The sequence below is a fragment of the Eubalaena glacialis genome, unplaced genomic scaffold, assembly GCF_028564815.1.
Source record: "Eubalaena glacialis isolate mEubGla1 unplaced genomic scaffold, mEubGla1.1.hap2.+ XY H_12, whole genome shotgun sequence".
Lineage (NCBI taxonomy): Eukaryota > Metazoa > Chordata > Mammalia > Artiodactyla > Balaenidae > Eubalaena > Eubalaena glacialis.
Window position 1 is genome coordinate 60,627 of NW_026871153.1, and position 19,718 is coordinate 80,344.

The 19,718-nt window shown below is 47.0% G+C and overlaps 1 protein-coding gene and 1 non-coding gene across 4 annotated transcripts in view; one reads left to right on the top strand and one right to left on the bottom strand.

Annotated features, from left to right (window-relative positions):
* Window positions 1-19,718, top strand: part of LOC133082962 (F-box-like/WD repeat-containing protein TBL1X) — a 223,350-nt gene that overhangs the window by 13,860 nt on the left and 189,772 nt on the right. The gene's annotated exons all lie outside the window — the stretch shown is intronic.
* Window positions 4,899-5,002, bottom strand: LOC133082963 (U6 spliceosomal RNA). Its single transcript, XR_009699098.1, has one exon. It is a non-coding gene; the product is annotated as a U6 spliceosomal RNA (small nuclear RNA).

Sequence of the window (19,718 nt, forward strand, 5' to 3'; positions counted from 1 at the left end):
TGAGAAGTTCAGGGCCCCCTGCCTGGGCCCCAGCCCGCTTACCTGCGTGCGTCCCCTTCTCTGTCCTGCATCTCCCAGCAGGAGCTGCCCCGCAGCCCCGCGGCGCGTGTTTCTACCCTGGGGGCCTCTCCCTGCCTGCACCCCTGCAGCCGGCCTTGCTTTGGGGGCTTCCAAAATGCAGGGCTTTTCCTCTGAACAGATTCTGGTTTTTGTTTCTTCTTCCTGTTCTGAGCTCGTTCCTGTTTCTAAGGTGACACCTAAGAACATGCTGGTTTCCCTGAGTTCCCGCACTGTGGGGTTGTAGCTTCCAGCTCCTCCGGCAGAACAACCGCTATTAACAGTCCACAGTGCGATGTGGGAGATTCTGTTTCTCGCACGTTCAGCTGTCCACGTACAGCTGTGTGGTCCTGCGTTTTCATCTATACGGGGTCACATTACACGGGTTTTGCTCCATCTGCCTGCTTGCTTGCTTTTTTTACCACTTTGTTAAGGTGTAATTGAAGTACAGTAAACCAGGCGTATGTAAGGTGTGCACGTTCATCACTTTTCTCCTATGTTTGCTGTCTTGATCGTGGTGCTGGCTTCTCCTTGGACACGTGCATATCAAGATAACACGTATTTTCGTGGCTTCCAAATTTCCCTGTGCCTTTCTGTAATCTCTCTCTGCTTCCCTCCGCCTCCGGGCAACCATTGATGGCTTTCTATTACTAGATAGGTTAGTTTGCAGATCCTAGAATTTTATATCAGTGAAATCACACAATATGTACTCATTATTTTGCCTGGCTTCTTTCACTCAGCATGGAGATTTTCGGCTTTATCCATGTTGTGGCCTGTGCCACTAATTCATCCCTTTTTGTAACTGGGTAGGATTCCATCAGGTATGGACGCACCGCCATTGATCCATTCACCCGTTGTTGGACATCTGGGTTGTTTCCATTTTGGGGGTTACTATGAATAGTGTTGCTCTAAGTATTTTTGTGACCTTACCAGTGGTTCTCAAACTTCATCGTGTACCAGCACCCTGTGGAGGGCTTGTGAAAACGCAGGTTGCCAGGCCCCATCCCCAGAATTTCTGAGTCAGTAAATCTGGGTGGGGCCCGAGACTCTGCATGTCCAGCAAGTTCCCCGCTGATGCTGACGCTTCTGGTCTGAGGCCCACACGTGCCTTAGAGGAAGTCTCTGTAGACTCTGATCGTTAGGTGTTCCAAATATTTCTCTCCTAGACGGTTCCTTGTCTTCTAACATTGCTTATGGTCTCAATCACCAAGCTTCGCATTTTTGTATGCTTGAATGTGTCAGTCTTTCCTCTTGGCTTCCTTATTATGTCAAGGGGCTAATACCAAGAATAACTCGGGATGTGTGGGTCGGCGTGCTGATGAACGCCAAACGCCAGCCGTGATACCCCCGCCGACTCTTGTGGGATCTAACTTGTGCCCTGTCTGCGGTTGCTGGGGTCACCTTCTGGGGAAATGGTCCAAGCCCAGGTGGGGCGGCATTGGACCCAGGCCCTGCGCCAGGGGCTCTGCATGCTGCTGTGTCCACTGGAATCTTAAGGCTGCTCACCCGCCTTTGCTCTCACAGGGGAACAATATCCATCCTTTCTCCATCCCATCCCCTCCCATCTAAAACAGCCAGTCCCAAACCAATAAACGTATTTTACTTTCAGTTTGCTTTTCAGGAGTCTAATCTGAATCGGCTAACTTGGAGCAGCCAGAAGTTATCAGTAGACGTTTGCTGCCGTAGCCAATGTTTTTGTTACAGCTATTTTTTTATTTTGGAGAGAGATAATACTTTCATTGTAGAGAGTTGCTTTAACTTACTGAGAACGGTTACTTTTGCAAAATCATCTTCCTGCATTTCATCGTGAACCCCAGTTGTCCCACTTTGCTCCTGAGCCCGTTCCATAAACCACCTCTGGTCACAGTTTGCTACTGACCTCTGCTCAGGCGTTTCAGAATCTTTACTGTGGAGTGGGTTGGTGCGCAGGATTCCAGGCTTGTTAAGTAAACTAACCTCCTTGGGATGGTTAAATTTTTTAAAGTTTGCAGTGACTTGTAATCATTGGCTAATATCCTAGTGGTTGTTTCTTCTTCCTCTTCCTCTCTCTTCTTCTTCTATTTTTTAATATGACAGCTTTATTGAGATATAACTTACATACCATGCAACTCACTCATTCAAAGTGTATAACTCAGTACTTCCCTGGTATTTTTACAGAGTTGTGCAGTCATCGCCACTGTCTAATTCTATACCATTTTTATCACCCTGAAAGAAACCCCTTACCCATTAAGCCATCACTTCCCAAATCGCCTCTCCACCCAGCCCCTGGCAACCACTGATCTGCTTTCTGTCCCCGTGGATTTGCCTATTCTGGACATGTTCGATAAATGCAATCATACAATATGTACCCTTTGCTGTCTAGCTTTTTCCCCTTAGCATCAGGTCTTTGAGGTTTGTCCATGTTGCAGTGTGTGTTATTCCAGTTTCTTGGTAAACATTTTGTGGAATCTCTGGGTAATCAAGGAGGGCTTGGGGCCGGGGGTGGGGAATCAGGTGGAAGAATGTTACGGGCTGGGTAAACCCGGGGCACGGGCTGCTCCTTTCAGATTACGTTGAAATGGAAAACGGTTCATAGATGGAGCAATGTTTATAAAACCATTTCCAGTTCAGCTTCCAGTTGGGCATAAACTGTATCTGCTTTCTCCTTCTCTTTAGTTGTTCCATCTCTTCCCCTAAAGATCAACATAGAAAACAGTTTTGGTCAATTAAAGCTGTACCTGCTGACCCCTCTTCTGTGCTGCCTTTTTGGATGGGGTTTTATTTTATTTTATTTTTAAAATTTATTTTTGCCCACGTTGGGTCTGTGTTGCTATGTGCAGGCTTCCTCTAGTTGTGGCGAGCGGGGGCTACTCTTCGTTGCGGTGCGCGGGCTTCTCATTGCGGTGGCTTCTCTTGTTGTGGAGCATGGGTTCTAGGCCCACGGGCTTCAGTAGTTGCAGCACGCAGGCTCAATAGTTGTGGCACGCGGCCTCCAGGGCATGTGGGCTTCAGTAGTGGTGGCGCGTGGGCTCAGTAGTTGTGGCTTGTGGGCTCTAGAGCGCAGGCTCAGTAGTTGTGACGCACAGGCTTAGCTGCTCCGCGGCACGTGGGATCTTCCCGGGCCAGGGCTCGAACCCGTCTCCCCTGCATTGGCAGGCGGATTCTTAACCACTGCACCACCAAGGAAGTCCCTGGATGGGATTTTAGAGTGTCCTTTCTTGATGTGAGACATAGGAAGCCTGTAGTTCCCAAGGGGGTGGTGTGAATTTGCTCTGGGGTCATGGGGTTCCAACCAGCTAGACTTTGGCTGCTTTCTGGGGCCTCCCTGAAGCCACGATGCCGGCTTAGACTGAAACAGAGTCGTAGAGTTGTTTACTTTTCTGAATTTATAAACCTTCTGCCTGTGTAGAGCCATAAATTACCATTCCAGGGTCAGGTGGGAGAATATGGAGGCTGATTTTTCTCCAGCTATCCATAGGCACGACTTTCTGGGGTGTCTGTGCCTCGAACAAAGAGCTTATTGGTAAGGCTGAAGGTCATGTGTGTTTTCTCCGTTGATCTTATAACTGACTGTGTTAGTTTCCTGTCACTCTTGAGACAGATGACCCCAAACTTCCTGACTTGAACAACTCCACTTTATTATCTTATAGTTCCAGAGGTTACAAGTCTGAGATGGGTCTCACTGTGTCAGTGGGGCCGCCTTCTTTTCCAGAGGCTTTCGGGAGAAGCCACTCCTTGCCTCTTCCTGCTTCTAGAGGCCTCCTGCATTCCCTGGCTCATGGCCCCTTCTTCCATCTTCAAAGCCAGCAGTGCAGCATCTCTCTGATCATTCCTCTTTGGTCACATCTCTCTCTGACCACAGCCTGGAGAGATTGCCCACTTTTTAGGGCTCACGTGATTACATTGGGCGCCCCCATATCCAAGATAATCTCCCCACCTCAAGATCCTTAACTTCATCACATCTGCAGAGTCCTTTTTGCCGTGCACGGTAACATTGTCACAGGGCCCAGGGATTAGGGCATGGGACTTTCTGGGAGCCATTATTCTCTGGCTCCATTGACAGTCTTCAAGGAGACTTATTTCCTTTGTTTCTGTCTCTTAATTTGTTCCTCTGAACCCTGCAAGGTTTGTATATTTCTTTAATATTTGCTGTTTGTCTCCTGAGTGATTCAGAAGTCATGGAGCTGTTTGGTTGGCATGCCTGCCTTTCACTGAGGTGCAGCCACTGGCTGAGTCTTGATTTACCTCTGAGGACACCGGGTTGTTTTCTTTCTTGGAAGGACCCGGGATTTTTGGTGCCAATCGAACACATTTGTATGTCTAGACCCTCTCTTCTTCCCAAGAACTCCATACTTGGTGGGTGGCCCTGCCACTGTCAGTTTGAGGGTCTCTCGGGGACTCTGACAGAACTATTCCCTGGAGTTAGTGTCTCAGAGGCTGAGTCAGCTGTGGGAAAGACCACCATGATGTGAGAAGAGTGGGGCTTGGCCTCCAGGACTTGAAAGATACCATGTGTGCCTTTATGGGGACTGAATTGGTGGGTTTGTGGCTCCATAAAAGAGTGGAGGAAGACAGGTGGGGGTAGGGACAGAAAAGTCATAATAATATCTACTTGTTAATCAGCATTTTGGTTCAGAAATATTTGGGGAGTGTATTAGTCAGCTTTCTGCTTTGCTGATGATGCGTAACAAACAGCACCCCCGCATACAAAGGCTTACAGAAACAAGCACTTATTTCTTTACAGAATTTTTTAAAACTGAGGTAACGTTGGCTTATAACATGTAAGTTTTATGTGTACAATGCTGTATTTTGACATCTCTGTACACTAGAGCATGCTCACCACCGAAAGTTTAGTTTCCATCAAAAATATGGAATGCTTCATGAATTTTTGTGTTACCCTTGTACAGGAGCCATGTTAATCTCTGTATCTTTCCAGTTTTAATATAAGTGCTGCTGAAAAGAGCACCAAGCACTTATTTCTTGTTTACTGGTCAGTGGGTGGTGAGGTGTGGCTCTTCTGGGCTCAGCTGGGTGGGATCAGGGAGGCCTGGTCAGGCTCTGGGCTGGGTTTAGGACTGAGCTCCTAATTTCCTCCTTCTGAGGCTAGTAGGCTCTTGGAGCATGTACTTCTGCCTCTCCTATCTGGTATAAGAAGCAGCCAAGCTACATCACGCAGTCACATTTAAAACCTCTGCCTCTTCCCCCCACTAATGCTCGTTGACCAGAACAAGTGACGTGGCCAGATCCCACATCCATGGGCTGGGGAGGGCTGTTCTAGTCGGGAGGTCAAGCAGAGTCACACAGCAAAGGGGGCAAAATGCACGTGTGTTAAGGGGCAAGAGGGAAGAAGTGGGATTGTGATACTTTCTGCCCTGTTGGTGTGTGGGAAGGAAGATGACCCCAGTGGACGAGACTGAGGCACCCAGTTGTATCCAGGAAAATAGCCCCGTAGGTGGATGTTGGAAGCAGCAGGTGCTTGTGAAATATGTAGCTTCCTTGGTTCCATCTTAGAACAGGGGTTCTCAGCTGGGGAGGTGGTAGTGGGGGGAGGTGGGGGGGGCAATCATGTCCCCCCAGGGACATTTGGCAACATCTGGAGACATTCTGTTGTAGTAACTAGGGGAGAGGGTGCTCCTGGCATCTAGTGGGTAGAGGCCAGGGATGCTGCGCAGCATCTAAGAGTGCACAGGACAGTCCCCCACAAGGAATTACCTGGCCTGGCTCCACACGTGCCCAGGCTGAAGAGCCCTGCACAGATGCAGTTTCCAGGTGACTGTCGTGCACTTTGAAGTTTGAGTACCACGTCTCGCAGGACTGTCTCCACTGGGAAGGGCAGTTGGCAGTCCTTTCCATATAAAGACATAAAGCCCTCCCGAGGAAAAAGGAGTTGTTTAATCTCTCACAGATGGCTGTGTGAAAGCAAGTTGCAACCCAAGGGTCTTGGCTAGGTCTCTGTGATTTCTGTGACTTATTCTCATTGGCTTTGTACTGTCTTAATTCTTTAAGTTTTATTAATTTTTTTTTTTTGTTATTGCACAGCCTAATAAATGGAGCATTTATTTGGTGTTGAAAAATCTGTTTTTTATGAGGAGATTTCCATTATGAGCTTAATACTCTTTTTTTTCCAGGTGGCCTTTTGCCCACTGTTTCTCTTAACGCATGTATTTTCTTCTTCCGTACCAGCAAGACTGCAAGTACTTGATAGCAGAGATCATGCCTTAGGTTTCCTTTCTGCTCTGCACCGTAGCGAGCACATGGTAATTATGGGTCAGTTGCTCATGGTGTCCTTTGCAGTGCACGTTGTGCTGCGTGGTTAAGGGTCGTTTATCACGTTTCCATGGACCAGCCTTTTATATCTTGCTGTAAATTCTGTTTCCAGTCTTTAGGGGCTGATGGTTAGCGTGTTGACAGTCAGTTGCTATGTGGCTAAAAGAAAGTTTTGACCTCATTAGAGGAGGGAGCCGTGTCATTGAGAGGCTGACAGCCTCCTTCCTCCTCCCACACAAGTGTTGTTTTATTTTGGTGATTGAAATGTTGAGGGTATGAAAAAAAAAATCAGGGTATTTGACTTGCTGGCAGGACAAGCAGAGGACAGTGCTGTGAGTGAGTGAGCGAAAGCCTGTCTATGCCCACCCACATCGTGCACAGCAAGCAAATAGAGATTTTCTCTTAAAAAGCTGGCTGGGGAAGCATTTGCTCTAGAGGATGCTGTGTCACCTAGAATTCGCTATCGTCAGATCAGCCAAGTATCACCTCTTGGGGTGACCAGCAAGTTACGGAAATAACTTTGTTGTGCAGAACTTTCTATTTCTCTCTTTCGTTCTTTTTCTTTTCTCCTTCGGTTGAGTGCTGTTTAAATGAAATGGTTCTCCTTGATTGTGTCTTTAGTACAGTAGTTGTGAGAGCAAGGCTTTTGTTCTTTCTGATTCCCTGTGTGAGAAAAGACATCTCCTGGCTTGTGGGATGCAGTGGGGGGAGGGTCAGGACCCACAGAGACAGTTCCATCCTTCAACTGTCCTTTTTTATTTTCATTTCATTTTTTAAAAATTGAGATATAATTGACATATAACGTATTAGCTTAAGGTGTGTAACATAATGATTTCATATATGTAAACATTGTGATATGATCACCACTATAGGTTTAGTTAACATCCATCATCACACATAGTTACTCATTTCTTTTCCTTGTGATGAGAACTTTTTTTTTTTTTAGTCTTTATTTATTTACTTTTGGCCGCATTGGTTCTTCGTTGTTGTCTGCGGGCTTTCTCTAGTTGTGGTGAGCGGGGGCTGCTCTTCGTTGCGGTGCGCGGTCTTCTCATTGCGGTGGCTTCTCTCGTTGCGGAGCATGGGCTCTAGGCACGTGGGCTTCAGTAGTTGTGGCAGACGGCCTCAGTAGTTGTGGCGCACGGGCTTAGTTGCTCCGCCCGTGGGATGCACGTGGGATCTTCCCGGACCAGGGCTTGAATCCGTGTCCCCTGCATTGGCAGGCGGATTCTTAACCACTGCGCCACCAGGGAAGTCCTGTGATGAGAACTTTTAAGATTTATTCTCTTAGCAATGTTCAGATATACTCTCCAGTATTGTTAACTATAGTCATGTGTTACGTTGAATCCCCAGGACTTATTTACTTATTTATTTATTTATTTATTTATTTATTTGGCTGCACTGGATCTTAGTTGCACATGCGGGATCTTTCGTTGCGGCATGTGGGATCTAGTTCCCTGACCAGGGATGGAACTCGGGCCCCCTGCATTGGGAGTGAGGTGTCCTAGCCGCTGGACCACCAGGGAAGTCCCAGGACTTAACTTATTTTATGGCTGGAAGTCTGCACCTTTGATGCTCTTCACCCACATCCCCTCTCCCGCCACCTCTGGCCACTACCATCTGTTCTCTGTGCCTTTGAGGTGTCAGTTCTTCTTTCCCAACTTGTTGCCTTCCCTGTCACCTCCTTGGCTGTGAGGACACCGAGCTGGTGTGTCTGACAAAGCAGATGACCTAGAAAGTCACACGTAGTAAAAGAGGAGATGAAAATAGAAGTACGTGAACTAAATTAAAATTATGTGAACTGAAAAATGAGAAAGGCCCTGAGCTGCCACATTTCCGCATGCAAGTCTAGCAATGTCACATGTTATGCTACCAACCTTGGTAATTTTTCCAGCTGTCCTTTTGTCTAAAATACAACTTACATGAAAATGAACCCATCCCTTGGAACTTAGTGGTTAGGAAACTAGAGTCAGGTTTGGGGAAAGCGACCCTCACCTTGTCAGACCCGACACCCCCCTCCCCCCAAGAGGCACCTGGACTGTTATTCATGGCGGACAGGTTGAGCTGAAAGGCACTTGGGAGGAAATGGAACTTCCCTTTCTGTTTGGCGTGCCTGTATCAAGACATTCTGAGCCCCGATTCTTGTCTCACAGCAGAAGGTGATTCACGTTACTGTCGTTTACGGGGTAGGACGTTGTTGAGGTTGGGGGTGGGTGAGTGTGTGAGTGCGCGAAGGGGAGAGAGGAGCAGCCTGATGAAACCGTTTGGAATGCAGGGAATATGTTAGAAGATATGCTTTCGAGGACAAACAGTAAACTTTTGGCAATAGGCTGAGTTTGTGACCTGTGACTCAGACAGTGTGATTGAGGGAGATTCCAGTGGTCATTTGCTTCCAGCCTTCTTCTTATCGGTGCCACGGGGCAGTGTCTCATTCAGCTTTCCAGAACACTCTCTAGGAACTCTTTATGCTCGATGGAGATGGTATTTCTCCTCTCGCTTCACTGTGGTTTAAAGAACTGGGAACTGGCATTATGAGCAGTCTCCACGTTCCTTTGATGGTTGTGTGATTTATCAGTGGAGAGTTGCCCGTGATCTTCCTGGCTCTGACTTCTCACAGGGTACCCGCCCTCACGGTCCACCTGTGGAACACGTGTAATGGGAAGTGAAGACTTTTAGAGGTAGGTGGGTTCTCCTGTTTGGAAATTGGGGTTATTTGAGCCAGTGCAAGTCAGTTCCTGATCTTATGCAAGATTTACTGCATTAAATCGAAGAAAATCCATATAACTGTAGGTTATAATTCTTTTTTTTTTTTTTTGGTCCGATACCAAGACTGATGTTTCCCTGGAAAGAGCCCTTGAATAGGAGCAGAAAGATTGAATTTTAGGCCTAATGCTATCATTAACCACCCATGTGACACTGGCCCCAAGAGAATAAAGGAATCATCCTGTTTCTTCTGTCAGCTGATCACTTGGGCCACATGCTCTCCAAAAGGTTCCAGCACACAATGTGATTGATCCATTTTCAAGACTGTCCTCAGCCCCTGGTTTGAGTTACTGGTATTATGGGGGATTGCTCTATCACTCGGAGCGGTAAAAACTGTGTATGGTGAAACCCAGTGGCCAGAAAGCTGTCTTTGAAATGTTCTCTTGTCACCTATTAGGGAATGCGCTGTAATAACTAATTATGTTCCCTGGAACTTTTAATGACTAAACTGCCTTGAACAGGAACCAGGAAAGGCCCACCTTCCAGCAGATTCCATTCTGTGGGGTTGTCTTAGAATTGAGGTCTGAGAGCGTTTCTTGATTATCCAGTCAGGTGGGTGTGACTTAACTAAAGGCCAGTTTGGACCCTGTCGGAGAAAATCAAGTTCAGATACTTAGTCTAAATAGAAGTGAGGAATACGGTTACCTTTACCTCATTATTTAAGCTTTCTTTGGAGGATATACAAGCTTGTACCACATGTGACAAGCATCACATATGGAGGGACTTTTTTCCTGCTTTTTTCCCTGAAAAGTCCTTGGGGAATCATGTCATAGACTATTTGGTATAAAACCAAAACCGACCAGACAAACAAAAAACAAAGCAAAACAAACAAAGAAAAAAGCTGTAGTTAAATTTTTTGTATTAAAATATTTAGCTTGAGAATCTTCATTGAAAATCAGTAATCTTTTGCAGGTTTGTTTAAATAGGCTTTGGTGCCTTTTAAGAAGATTTCCTTCCTGGTTGCTGTGTTTGGTCCCTTCAGTATTTGGGTTAGAACAATTCTCCAGGAAAGCAGCCATGTTAAACTGGTTCACTGTTAGGATGGCTTACATTACAGAAGAAGTTTCTACCTTTAGCCCTCTTTTTCTGCTCGTTTGCTTTCTTGGAAACATTATTACATCTGTTCTTAGGGGAGTTATAAAAGAGGAGAAAAGAGTTAACACACCAGTGTTTTGTAACCAACGTTGGCTTCTTGCCCTGGGTGCTGTGTTTTTGCCATCCATTTCTCACTTCAGAAATGCAGACGGGGTCCATCGCTTCTCTGAGAGCTCCTCCTGAGCAAGGTGGAGGCGTGCAAATGGAAGGGGGCCGCAGGGATGCCTGCTAGGGCGGATGCGCTCCAGAAAGAGGGCAGGGGTTTATCTCCGCTCCCCATCGTCTGTCATTTCATTCTCTTTGGCTCCGGCTTTTTCCATTTGTAGCTGCCCTTGTTGTTTGTTGGAACCAAACTTCGCCTGTACAGAAGGGCTGTGGACAGAGGGCCTACACATGAAGTCGCTTAGCTTGCCCTGATGTAGTGAAGGGATCATAAAGGGATGAGGACAGGGGAAAAGCTGAGCGTGGGAGGGGCGACTGTGTCATTCCATACAGGGATGTCTGTGGAATAGGAAGACACAGAAAAATGGTTTTAGGGTCTTTTTTAGGTCGAGTGGAGATGAGTGATGGCTACATCTTTATGTGGCTTATGTCTATGGTTGGTTTTCCTTATTCACGGTAGTTAAACATAAAGTTGCTGAGACCTCATAGAAGCTTTGCTTCTAGGGGAAACAGAGGGGTTCGGTTCCTGCAGGCCTCTGGTCACAATATTTTCGTCAACCAATCACTGCATAACCTTGTTTTACGTGTGTTTCTGCTTAAAGACACCTTATTGACTGTATACTGTTGATTCATCCATGTTGAAGTCACGGTCAGCAGCACGGTAGCTCATGCCTGAACCAAGCTTCTCCAGCACACGTGTTCCCTCCCTACTGCACAGCACAGCCGTCTTGCCCTTCGGAACACCAGACAGCGCTGTAGCACCGTGCTTGGGGGCTGTTCTAAGCAGAGATGTCACCAACAAACGCACAGAATGTGAAAAACGTGGCAGTAAATAGACCACGGAGAGCACACTGGTTTACGGCCTGGCAGCTGAAACAAGAAGGTAGCGCGAGGCCTCATTCCATCTGAGCTGGGATCGTGTGCACCGAGCGGCTCGACCTTTTCACCCCGTGCTTGGTCCTTCAGCGACCACACCACCTCAGGTATTGATCTGGGGTTACAGATAGATTTTAGCAAATAGGCAAATTCACGAATACTGTATCCTCAAATCATGAAAATTGACTCTATGTGTATACACAGTGTGTGTCCCCTGGCATTAGATACACATACAGAGGTGTCTGTTTTCAGGGACTTTAAAGCAGTCAGCGTTATAACATTGGGTTGGCTCCAAAGTTCGTTCGGGTTTCGGAAAAATCTGAACGAACCTTTTGGCCAACCTCGGTAGTTGTGTCCTCTGGTCCCTCTGGAGATGCAGTGAGAGGTTCAAGTGTTTTAATGGGGGGCAAAGGCCTGTGAGAGATAAATAGGGGACAGGACTGAGTAAGGAAAGCCTCAGGACCTCGACACGTATCTGATAAAGTTTGAGCCAGCCCCCCACCCCCGCACCCCCCGCCCGCCCGCCCGTGAGCTCTGGAGTGGAGATTGCCTGATGGTTAGAGAGAAATGGCCTTGCTCAATCGTGGGGCTGCTCAGAACAGAGCCATGGAGGATGGGCAGGTTCTTTCTTTCTTGAAAGGAAGAACTTTGCATCTCCACGCTGGTGCAGTTGTAAACCAAATTTTGGATTTCAGTTTTATATACTAAAAAATTATTTTGCACCCATATTAGGTTGAATGGAGGGGCATCACCATTTCAGATCAAAAGTCAAGTACCGGCAGCGTCTAACGGTCTAACCCAACAGAATCTTTTCAAGGTTTAATGACATTGTTTAAGATGAGGATAACATCTATGTCTTAAATTGCTTGTTGAGAAAAATCCACTGTACCTCATCCAAAACATGTCTTGACCCACCATGGAAGCCAGTCCATGGTGTCCGGACTCCCGGATGATGCTTGGTTTTATCAGGACAGCCCCTCCCCCAAATGATGCTAGAAAGAGAATCAAGGTAGTATGAGGAGGTGCTGCCTTTGTGTGTATGTTTCAGGTTGTTTTAATCCGTGAACACAAGCTTTTCTGAGCAGCTCCTTCCTTTGCCTTCAGGTGTTGTGGGTGCTGGACACTGGAGCTCCGTCATTGAGTAGGTGTTTTAAGAACAAACGGCAGATTTACAATTACAGCTTCTGCAGTGATGGGGAATATTCAGTGCCATTTGGTTGAACGTGTAACCACCACTGTGTCAAGTTAATAACTTCTCAACTTGGTCTTAAAACCAAATACACGCAGTTCGTTTCATTAAAAATACCTAAGTGGTAAAGGATGGGTGGCTTCCAATGGTGGGAGAGTCAATTTTTAAAAATTGAAAGGAAAGTGCTTTGTTGTGATTTGCAGTTCATATAGATAAGTTCTATAAGCAGTTTGGTTTTGTCTGTTTCAGGTGAGATAAAGTGTGAGACTCTAATTGAAGTATAGGTGATTTACAATGTTGTGTTAGTTTCAGGTGTACAGCAAAGTGATTCAGTTTTTTATATATATTTATATGCACACAGACACACACATCCACACCCACACCCACACACACACATTCTTTTTCATGTTTTTTTCCATGATGGTTTATCACAGGATGTTGACTACAGTGCCCTGTGCTCTACAGTAGGACCTTGTTGTTTATCCATTCTCTGTATGTACTAGTTTGCATCTGCTAATCCCAACCTCCCAATCCATCCCTCCCCCCCACCCTTCCTCCCCTTGGCAACCACAAGTCTGTTCTCTATGCCTGTGAGTCTGTTTCTGTTTAGTAGGTATGTTCATCTGTGTCATATTTTAGACTTCCTATGGTATTTGTCTTTCTCTTTCTGACTTACTGCACTTAGTTTGAAAATCTCTAAGTCCATCCCTATTGCTGCAAATGGCATTATTTTATTCTTCTTTATGGCTGAGTAGTATTCCATTGTATATATATATACCACATCTTCTTTATCTCTTCATCTGTTGATGGATATTTCGGTTGTTTCCCTGTCTTGGCTATTGTGAAGAGTGCTGCTGTGAGCAATGGGGTGCGTGTATCTTTTCAAATTATAGTTTTCTCCAGATATATACCCAGGAGTGGGATTGCAGGGTCATATGGCAACTCTATTTTTAGTTTTTTGAGGAACCTCCATACTCTTTTCCGTAGTGGCTGCACCAACTTACATTCCTGCCAGCAGTGTAGGAGGGTTCCCTTTTCTCCACATCCTCTCCAGCATTTATTGTTTGTAGACTTTTTGATGATGGCCATTCTGACCGGTGTTAGGTGATACCTGACTGTAGTTTTGATTTGCATTTCTCTAATAATTAGTGATGTTGATTATCTTTTCATGTGCCTGTTGGCCATCTGTATGCTAAGACTCGTTCTTTAAAAGGCATTTGTCGTCACCTGCATTCCTAGGTACAATGTCCTTCAGCCAAATAGTCTCCAGGAACACACAAAGCTGTAGTTGGACGAGGTTGGGTTTGCTGACCTGTTGCATTGAGGGGACCGTGGGACATCTCAGTCACAGGGTGCTAAGAAGACCTTAAAAGAGTTGGGCAGGGTTTAAGGAATCGGGTCCCTGTCTGAGATTAGTGGTCTCTGAATTGTTTATGTTCCAACAGGAGAAGGCTGCAGCCTAGCCTTGAGTGCCAGGCCAGCTCCCAGCTGCCAGTGGCTGCTTTTCTCTATTGCTTAATACATACATGATTGAGAGACTAGATGAGTGATTGATTGGGTGGGTGTGTGCTTCTTAATGATCACTCATTTTTAATACCATGCCTTGTAACAACTGGATGTGGTCCTGGTGTCACCTTTTAGCTTTTGATGCTGATGGAAGACCAGCTTAATTCCTGCAGAGCCTTGCCGGGAAGGGAGCTAGCTGAGCGTGACTCAGCATTGTGGAACGTAAAGCTTAGTGGAGGTTGAGTTGTAATGTTGGCGCTTGTTTGTGGTTTATGTTTTAGAGTTTTGGGTGTATTCTTTTTGATGCTTTTGTGAATGATATTTTCTTAATTTCATTTTCAGATTGTTCACGTCAAGTACTTGCAGGATATTACATTTTAAGGCAGTAGGAGACCTTTTTTCTTGCTAGTTACAGAAAGAGATTTTTTTCCTGGTTCACTGCCTGTGTCTGTGGCACTGCATTTTTAACGACCAGGAAGACCTTCTGAGGATTCGTTGGCTTCCTTTGGGTTTGCCGCTTTTTAGTTCTCCAGGGCACCAGTAACAGAGACTGTGTTCGATTTTTTAAAAATTTATTTAGGTAATTTTCATTTAAAACGATTTATTTTGGTTGATAATAGACCACAAGAAGTTGCAGAAATAGCGCCGAGAGGTCCTGTGTGCTGTCAGCCAGCTTCCTCCAACGGTGACGTCTTACATAAGCTTAGAGCAACAGCAAAACCAGGACATCGGTACGGCGCAGTATGGTTACCTCATCCGCAGTCATTGCTGGGAGTTCACCAGTGTCTGCTTGTACTCATTTATGAATTTAAGATAAGCATGAGTAATATCTTCTCTTGCAAAACTCCAGTGGAGCATAAATTGAGCAGAAAGGGACGGAATGAGTTGAGGCTGTTAAACAAGCACCCGTGAAAGATCCCCTTGACTTTCTTGGCGGCCGAAGTGGACGGGGCAGGTGGCAGCAGCCCCCCTGGAAGGCAAGAGGATGCTTTGGGTGGTTAAAATCCGGATGCGGGCGGTGCCTGAGCCCCATGTGGGGCATGCTCCTTTTGTTTTCAGTGCTCAGATGAGAGAAACCATTTCCTCTTCAAGCTCCAGGCAGATTGATGGAGAATATAATGGGGAGGAAAACCCCCCAGCTTGTCCATCACAACCCGAAATCACTGGCCCCGGATTCAGTTACTTAATCAGTTCCCATACCCCTTATTTTGTAAACGATGGAACGACCTCTTTTCTCCCCTTCGGTGACGGTAGTTATTGTGTTTGGTGTTATCCACCCCACTTGGACCTCACTTTGGAATTTCTTTCTTCTCTTCCGTTTGGATGGTTTGCCACATGTCTGGCTAGGAAAGTGGAGATGTAAACTAAGCGTATAATGGACGTGAATCTTCCACTGCATGGAATGTGGCCGAATGATTTTTCCTTCCCACCTCTCTTGCCGTGAAGGTGACGAGTTGGAAATGGTTAGTGATAGTCATGAGACAGCCCCGAGCTGTGTGGCTCTCTGTTGGGGGGTGGCAGCACTGTATCTCGAGAGCCACGTCGCGGCGTGTTCCCCGCCTGGGGGTCCTGCGCGAGCTGCCGCTCAGGAGCTCAGGGCAGTAGCTTGCGGTCTGGGCCTTGAGAAGCTCCTGCGAGTGAGGCGGGGAGTGGAATTGCAGAAGCCATGGTGGCTTATGGAGACCGGGGCCGGGCTGCTGTACTGGCTCGCGCCCCTGAGATGTGATGAGACTGGGAAGTTAGTTGTGAGGGCCGTTGGTACCAGGGAGCCTGTCAGACACTTACAGAGGCTTGCGGGCTGAACAAAAAAGGGTTTGATTGTCAGAAAGTAGATGAGTGGTTGCCTAGGACCGGGGGTTTGGGTAGTGGCTGCTGAAGCAGGGGGTCCAGGGCTGCTTCTGGGGATATAATGCACATGTTCCAAGGTTGATTGTACTGACCGTGGTTGCACAGCTCTGTGAATATACTGAAAGCAATTGAACTGTATATTTCCGACGGGTGAATTGTGGGGTATGTGATCTGTATCTCAATAAAGCTCTTTTACAAAGGGTTCGGAACCGCTTTCATACTTTGAAGCTTGCTCTGAAAATACGTCACGTGATCTCACGTGGTGGTAGAAGCTCCTCGTGCATGGACATGGTGTAACTTTGCGTGTGGGGAGAGCAGTTTCAGAGTGATCAGTTCCGGAAAAAGTGTCCCTGTCTGTTATCTCTACTCCGCCACAATTAAGAACCAGGCGTCCGCGGTGAGCGGGCAGAGTGTGGCTGATATCGGAGGAAGTGGGGCGCTGTCCTCTCCGTTGTATATTTTCCCTTTTCTCACCCTTCTTAGCCTCCTCCCCTCCCCCAAACAACAAACAAACAAACAACCAAGAGAAAGCGTGAGATGGGGATGTGGCATGGCTGAATGGCCGCATCTTGTTAGAAGAATGCATATATACGGGAGGGAAAATAAAGCCAACGTACAGCAGCCCACCCTTTCTCAAGGGCCAACATAGAGACAAAGATGGAGATAGCAGAGGGCAGACTTGTAATGCGTCCTTCTGACTACTGAGAGGTAAGGAAAATTTTGAAAACAATAGTATCTCAAGTCACCCTTTTCACCTCGGTTGAAACCGACATAGGTGGTTTTCCTTCCTTGGGCAAGGGAAATGTATACAGCGCACGTGCTGCAGATGGATGGCCTCTCTCTGTGTTGCTCTCCAGGAAATCTTGCTTGGAGATGATTAGAAGCGCATCGCTCTAAGGAATGTGAACTATTTCTCCATTCATAAACGGAGCTCAATAAAAAGCACATCCAGGTGGTCATTTAATATTTCCTAACACTCAGTGATTTTGCCATGAGCTTTGTGGAATTGGCCGGGTGCTTAAGCTAGTCACAGAATGACTGAAATTGCCCAATTGCCGGTCAGGTTAAAAAACCATCAGCACTTAGTCTCCTAAAGAAACGTTGTCTCAACAGCTATCTTTTGCTCTTTTGTTGCTGCATGTGGTAACATGTCTTGTTGCAAGCTGTACCTGCTATACAGCGGTGAGGGAGAGCTGAAGATAGAGGCTAGAGACTGAGATAGCTGGATGGAGAGCAGTGAACGAGGAAGTGGCCCAGGAGAGTGGGGAGGCAGGGCCCCCCTGGTGGAACCAACCAGCGCTCCTTTGTGTGTGTGAGAGTTTAGTCTGCGGAGAGGGGATTTCTTTGTGACTTCCTGCATGTTGAAACCTGAGTGGCCTGTCCTGCCTTTGACCTCTGCTGTTTGGACTGTGGCTTCATTTACGTGTACCTGGTTCATTCTCAGTGCCAGGGTCACATCCCTAGGTTGACATCTGAACCTGAACTTTGGGGCTTGAATAGGGATGTAATTGAGCCTCGAGGCGGGGGTGGGGTGGGAGAGAGGGCGTGAGATAAGGATAAAAATCGTTCGTGTTGGACCTGTGACTTTTTGGGTGCCCGCTGACCGCAGGGCAGTGTCCTGGGTACTTTATGTAGTTGCTTTTGAGCCTGCACAACAAATCCAAATCCAGAAAGTCTCTTCCCGTTTTGCAAGTGGGGAAACTGAGGTCAGGGCAGTGACGTACCAGGTCTACCACTTGGAACTGGGACTTCAAAGCCCACGCTCTCTCCCAGGGCAGCACCGTGCTTCTCAACAGTGGAAGGTTTTTTTACCCTGAGTTCATTACACTATTCAGTCTTAGGATTCCACAGGGGCTCTCGGGAGTCCTGGGGTACGGGCCGGTGGCTGGATGCCAGGGTTGTGTACGTGGGAGCCCTGGAAAAATGACGGTGTCCGATTCCAAAAACGTCTCTTGAGCCAAAGCTTGAGATAGGCTTCCTTGAAGGCAGGGACCAAACTTGGCCTGCCACCTGTTTTTGTACAGCCTGCGAGCTAAGAATGGTTTTATATTTTTAAACGGCCAAAAAAAGAATAATGTTCTGTGACACATGAAAATGATATGAAATTCAAAGTTTTCTTGGAACCCAGCCACACCCACTCATTTAGATACTGTCTGTGGTTGCTTATTCCCTACACAGGCTGTTGCAACAGAGACCCTCTGGCCCCTGGAAGCCTGAAGTGTTGACTCTCTGGCCCTTTCCAGAACCGGCATGTGATCCCTGCCTGTTCTGAGGCCCATACCTCCTCCCTGGTGTGACCCGCACTTCCTCCTCTCTCCTGATCTAATCTTCATTTGCACCCTATTCCCATCTAACCTTGCTTGCTGGAGCCTGGTATTCCACAATTAGAGAGTCATTTGTTTGGCATGAAACTTTGTCCCAATTAAAATCCTGGGAGTCCCAGGAGAGGTAATACATTAAACTCTACCAGTCATTTATACCACAGGATTGGAAGGGATTGGTGCTGGCTTTGTCAGAGCAGAGCAGGGCTGTAGCATAAAAGGAAGGGGTACAGGGTGCTGCTATGCTTGGTGGGAGAAGAGGAGAAGTTGGGTCATCCAGAAGAGACCTTTGTTCATGTCCTGCTTTTTCTGCATCCCCATCTCAGTCACCCAGAGGCTGGCAGTGTTGGTGGACGAAGGCCACAGCAAAGCGCCCCTTCTCCCCGGAAGATGCCCTGCCCACCATAGGCCTGGGTGACAGCCAAATGCCTGGGCTGCTCAGAGCGGAATTGTAAGGCAGGGCCCACAGCTAGGAAGTGGTACCACTGGCATTTGGCTTGCACAGTCTTCTTCCTGACCCCTGGTGCTAACTACATTCCAGTGCCTTCTGTGGAAGGCTTGGCTTAACATACTAAGGGTGGTGACCCACTTCTTGCCTTTTTACCCGCTGTTTTTGATGGTTGCTTCTCTTGAAGCCTAGACAACAGTGAAAACATGTGGGGAAGATGAAATGTTACTAATTCGTGTCTTGCCCGTAGTACCTGGTACCCCACACATGGGAAAAAACCCACTTCCCCCAGAAACAGCATCGTGATTCAGATGCTCGGCATTGAAGCATAACGATCGCCACACTATGGTGTGCTACTTGGATATTTTTCATGGCCAGTTGACATTTCAGTTACATTTGCAGGCTTTACAGGCCATTCTAGACTGGCTGGGAACTTGATCATAGTTTTATAGCATTGTTTCTAGAAGAAAAACATTTCTGAGTGAGAAACCAATGAAGCCTTGGACAGTATCCCATCTGTAATTTGGAGTCCGCTCTACTGTCAAGATTTCTTCTTTACACTTGTCTCGTTTTGATGTGCATGGTGGGAAGCCAGAGCGTTCCATTAGCTGTGGTGTCCAGGGCGGCTTCTTTCCTTCGCAGTTCTTCTGTTTTCTTTCTGGATTTGTCAAACCCTTAGGACAACGTGGTGGAGGCATCTACGTCTTCTGGTTGGGAGTGGCAGGGAGAGGGGGTTGGGAGAAGGGTTAAAATTAGCCAGAATTTAAGAGCAACAGTGACATCCAGATCATTTTTCCTGTTAACCTACTTTGAAAGCTGCCAGAACAGTGGTAGAGTGGAAATTCTCTGGTTTCTCTTGTCCTCCTCTGGTAAGATCTAAAAATAACTTAAGGAGGAGCTGGGTACATGGCCCTTTGATCTCCTTGGCCTGGGATGTTTCTGGTTAGGAGCAGAGGCTCCCAGGGACTCGGTGTTCCGCAGCGAGCGTGCAGGGAGCGGGGGACGGTGGGTGGGGCCTGTTACTGTCATCTTCCTGGGTCTGTCCCTGCTTTCCATTTCTTGCTTCTCTAAATATTCTCTCTGCACACCTTCCCTTTACGTCCCACCAGCTGGAACATGTGTACGGAAGACTGGAACAGGACAGATCCCACCTTTATAGAGAACGGTTGGACTGGATTTGTTAGCTGTTTTACTGAGGGCCTCCTGT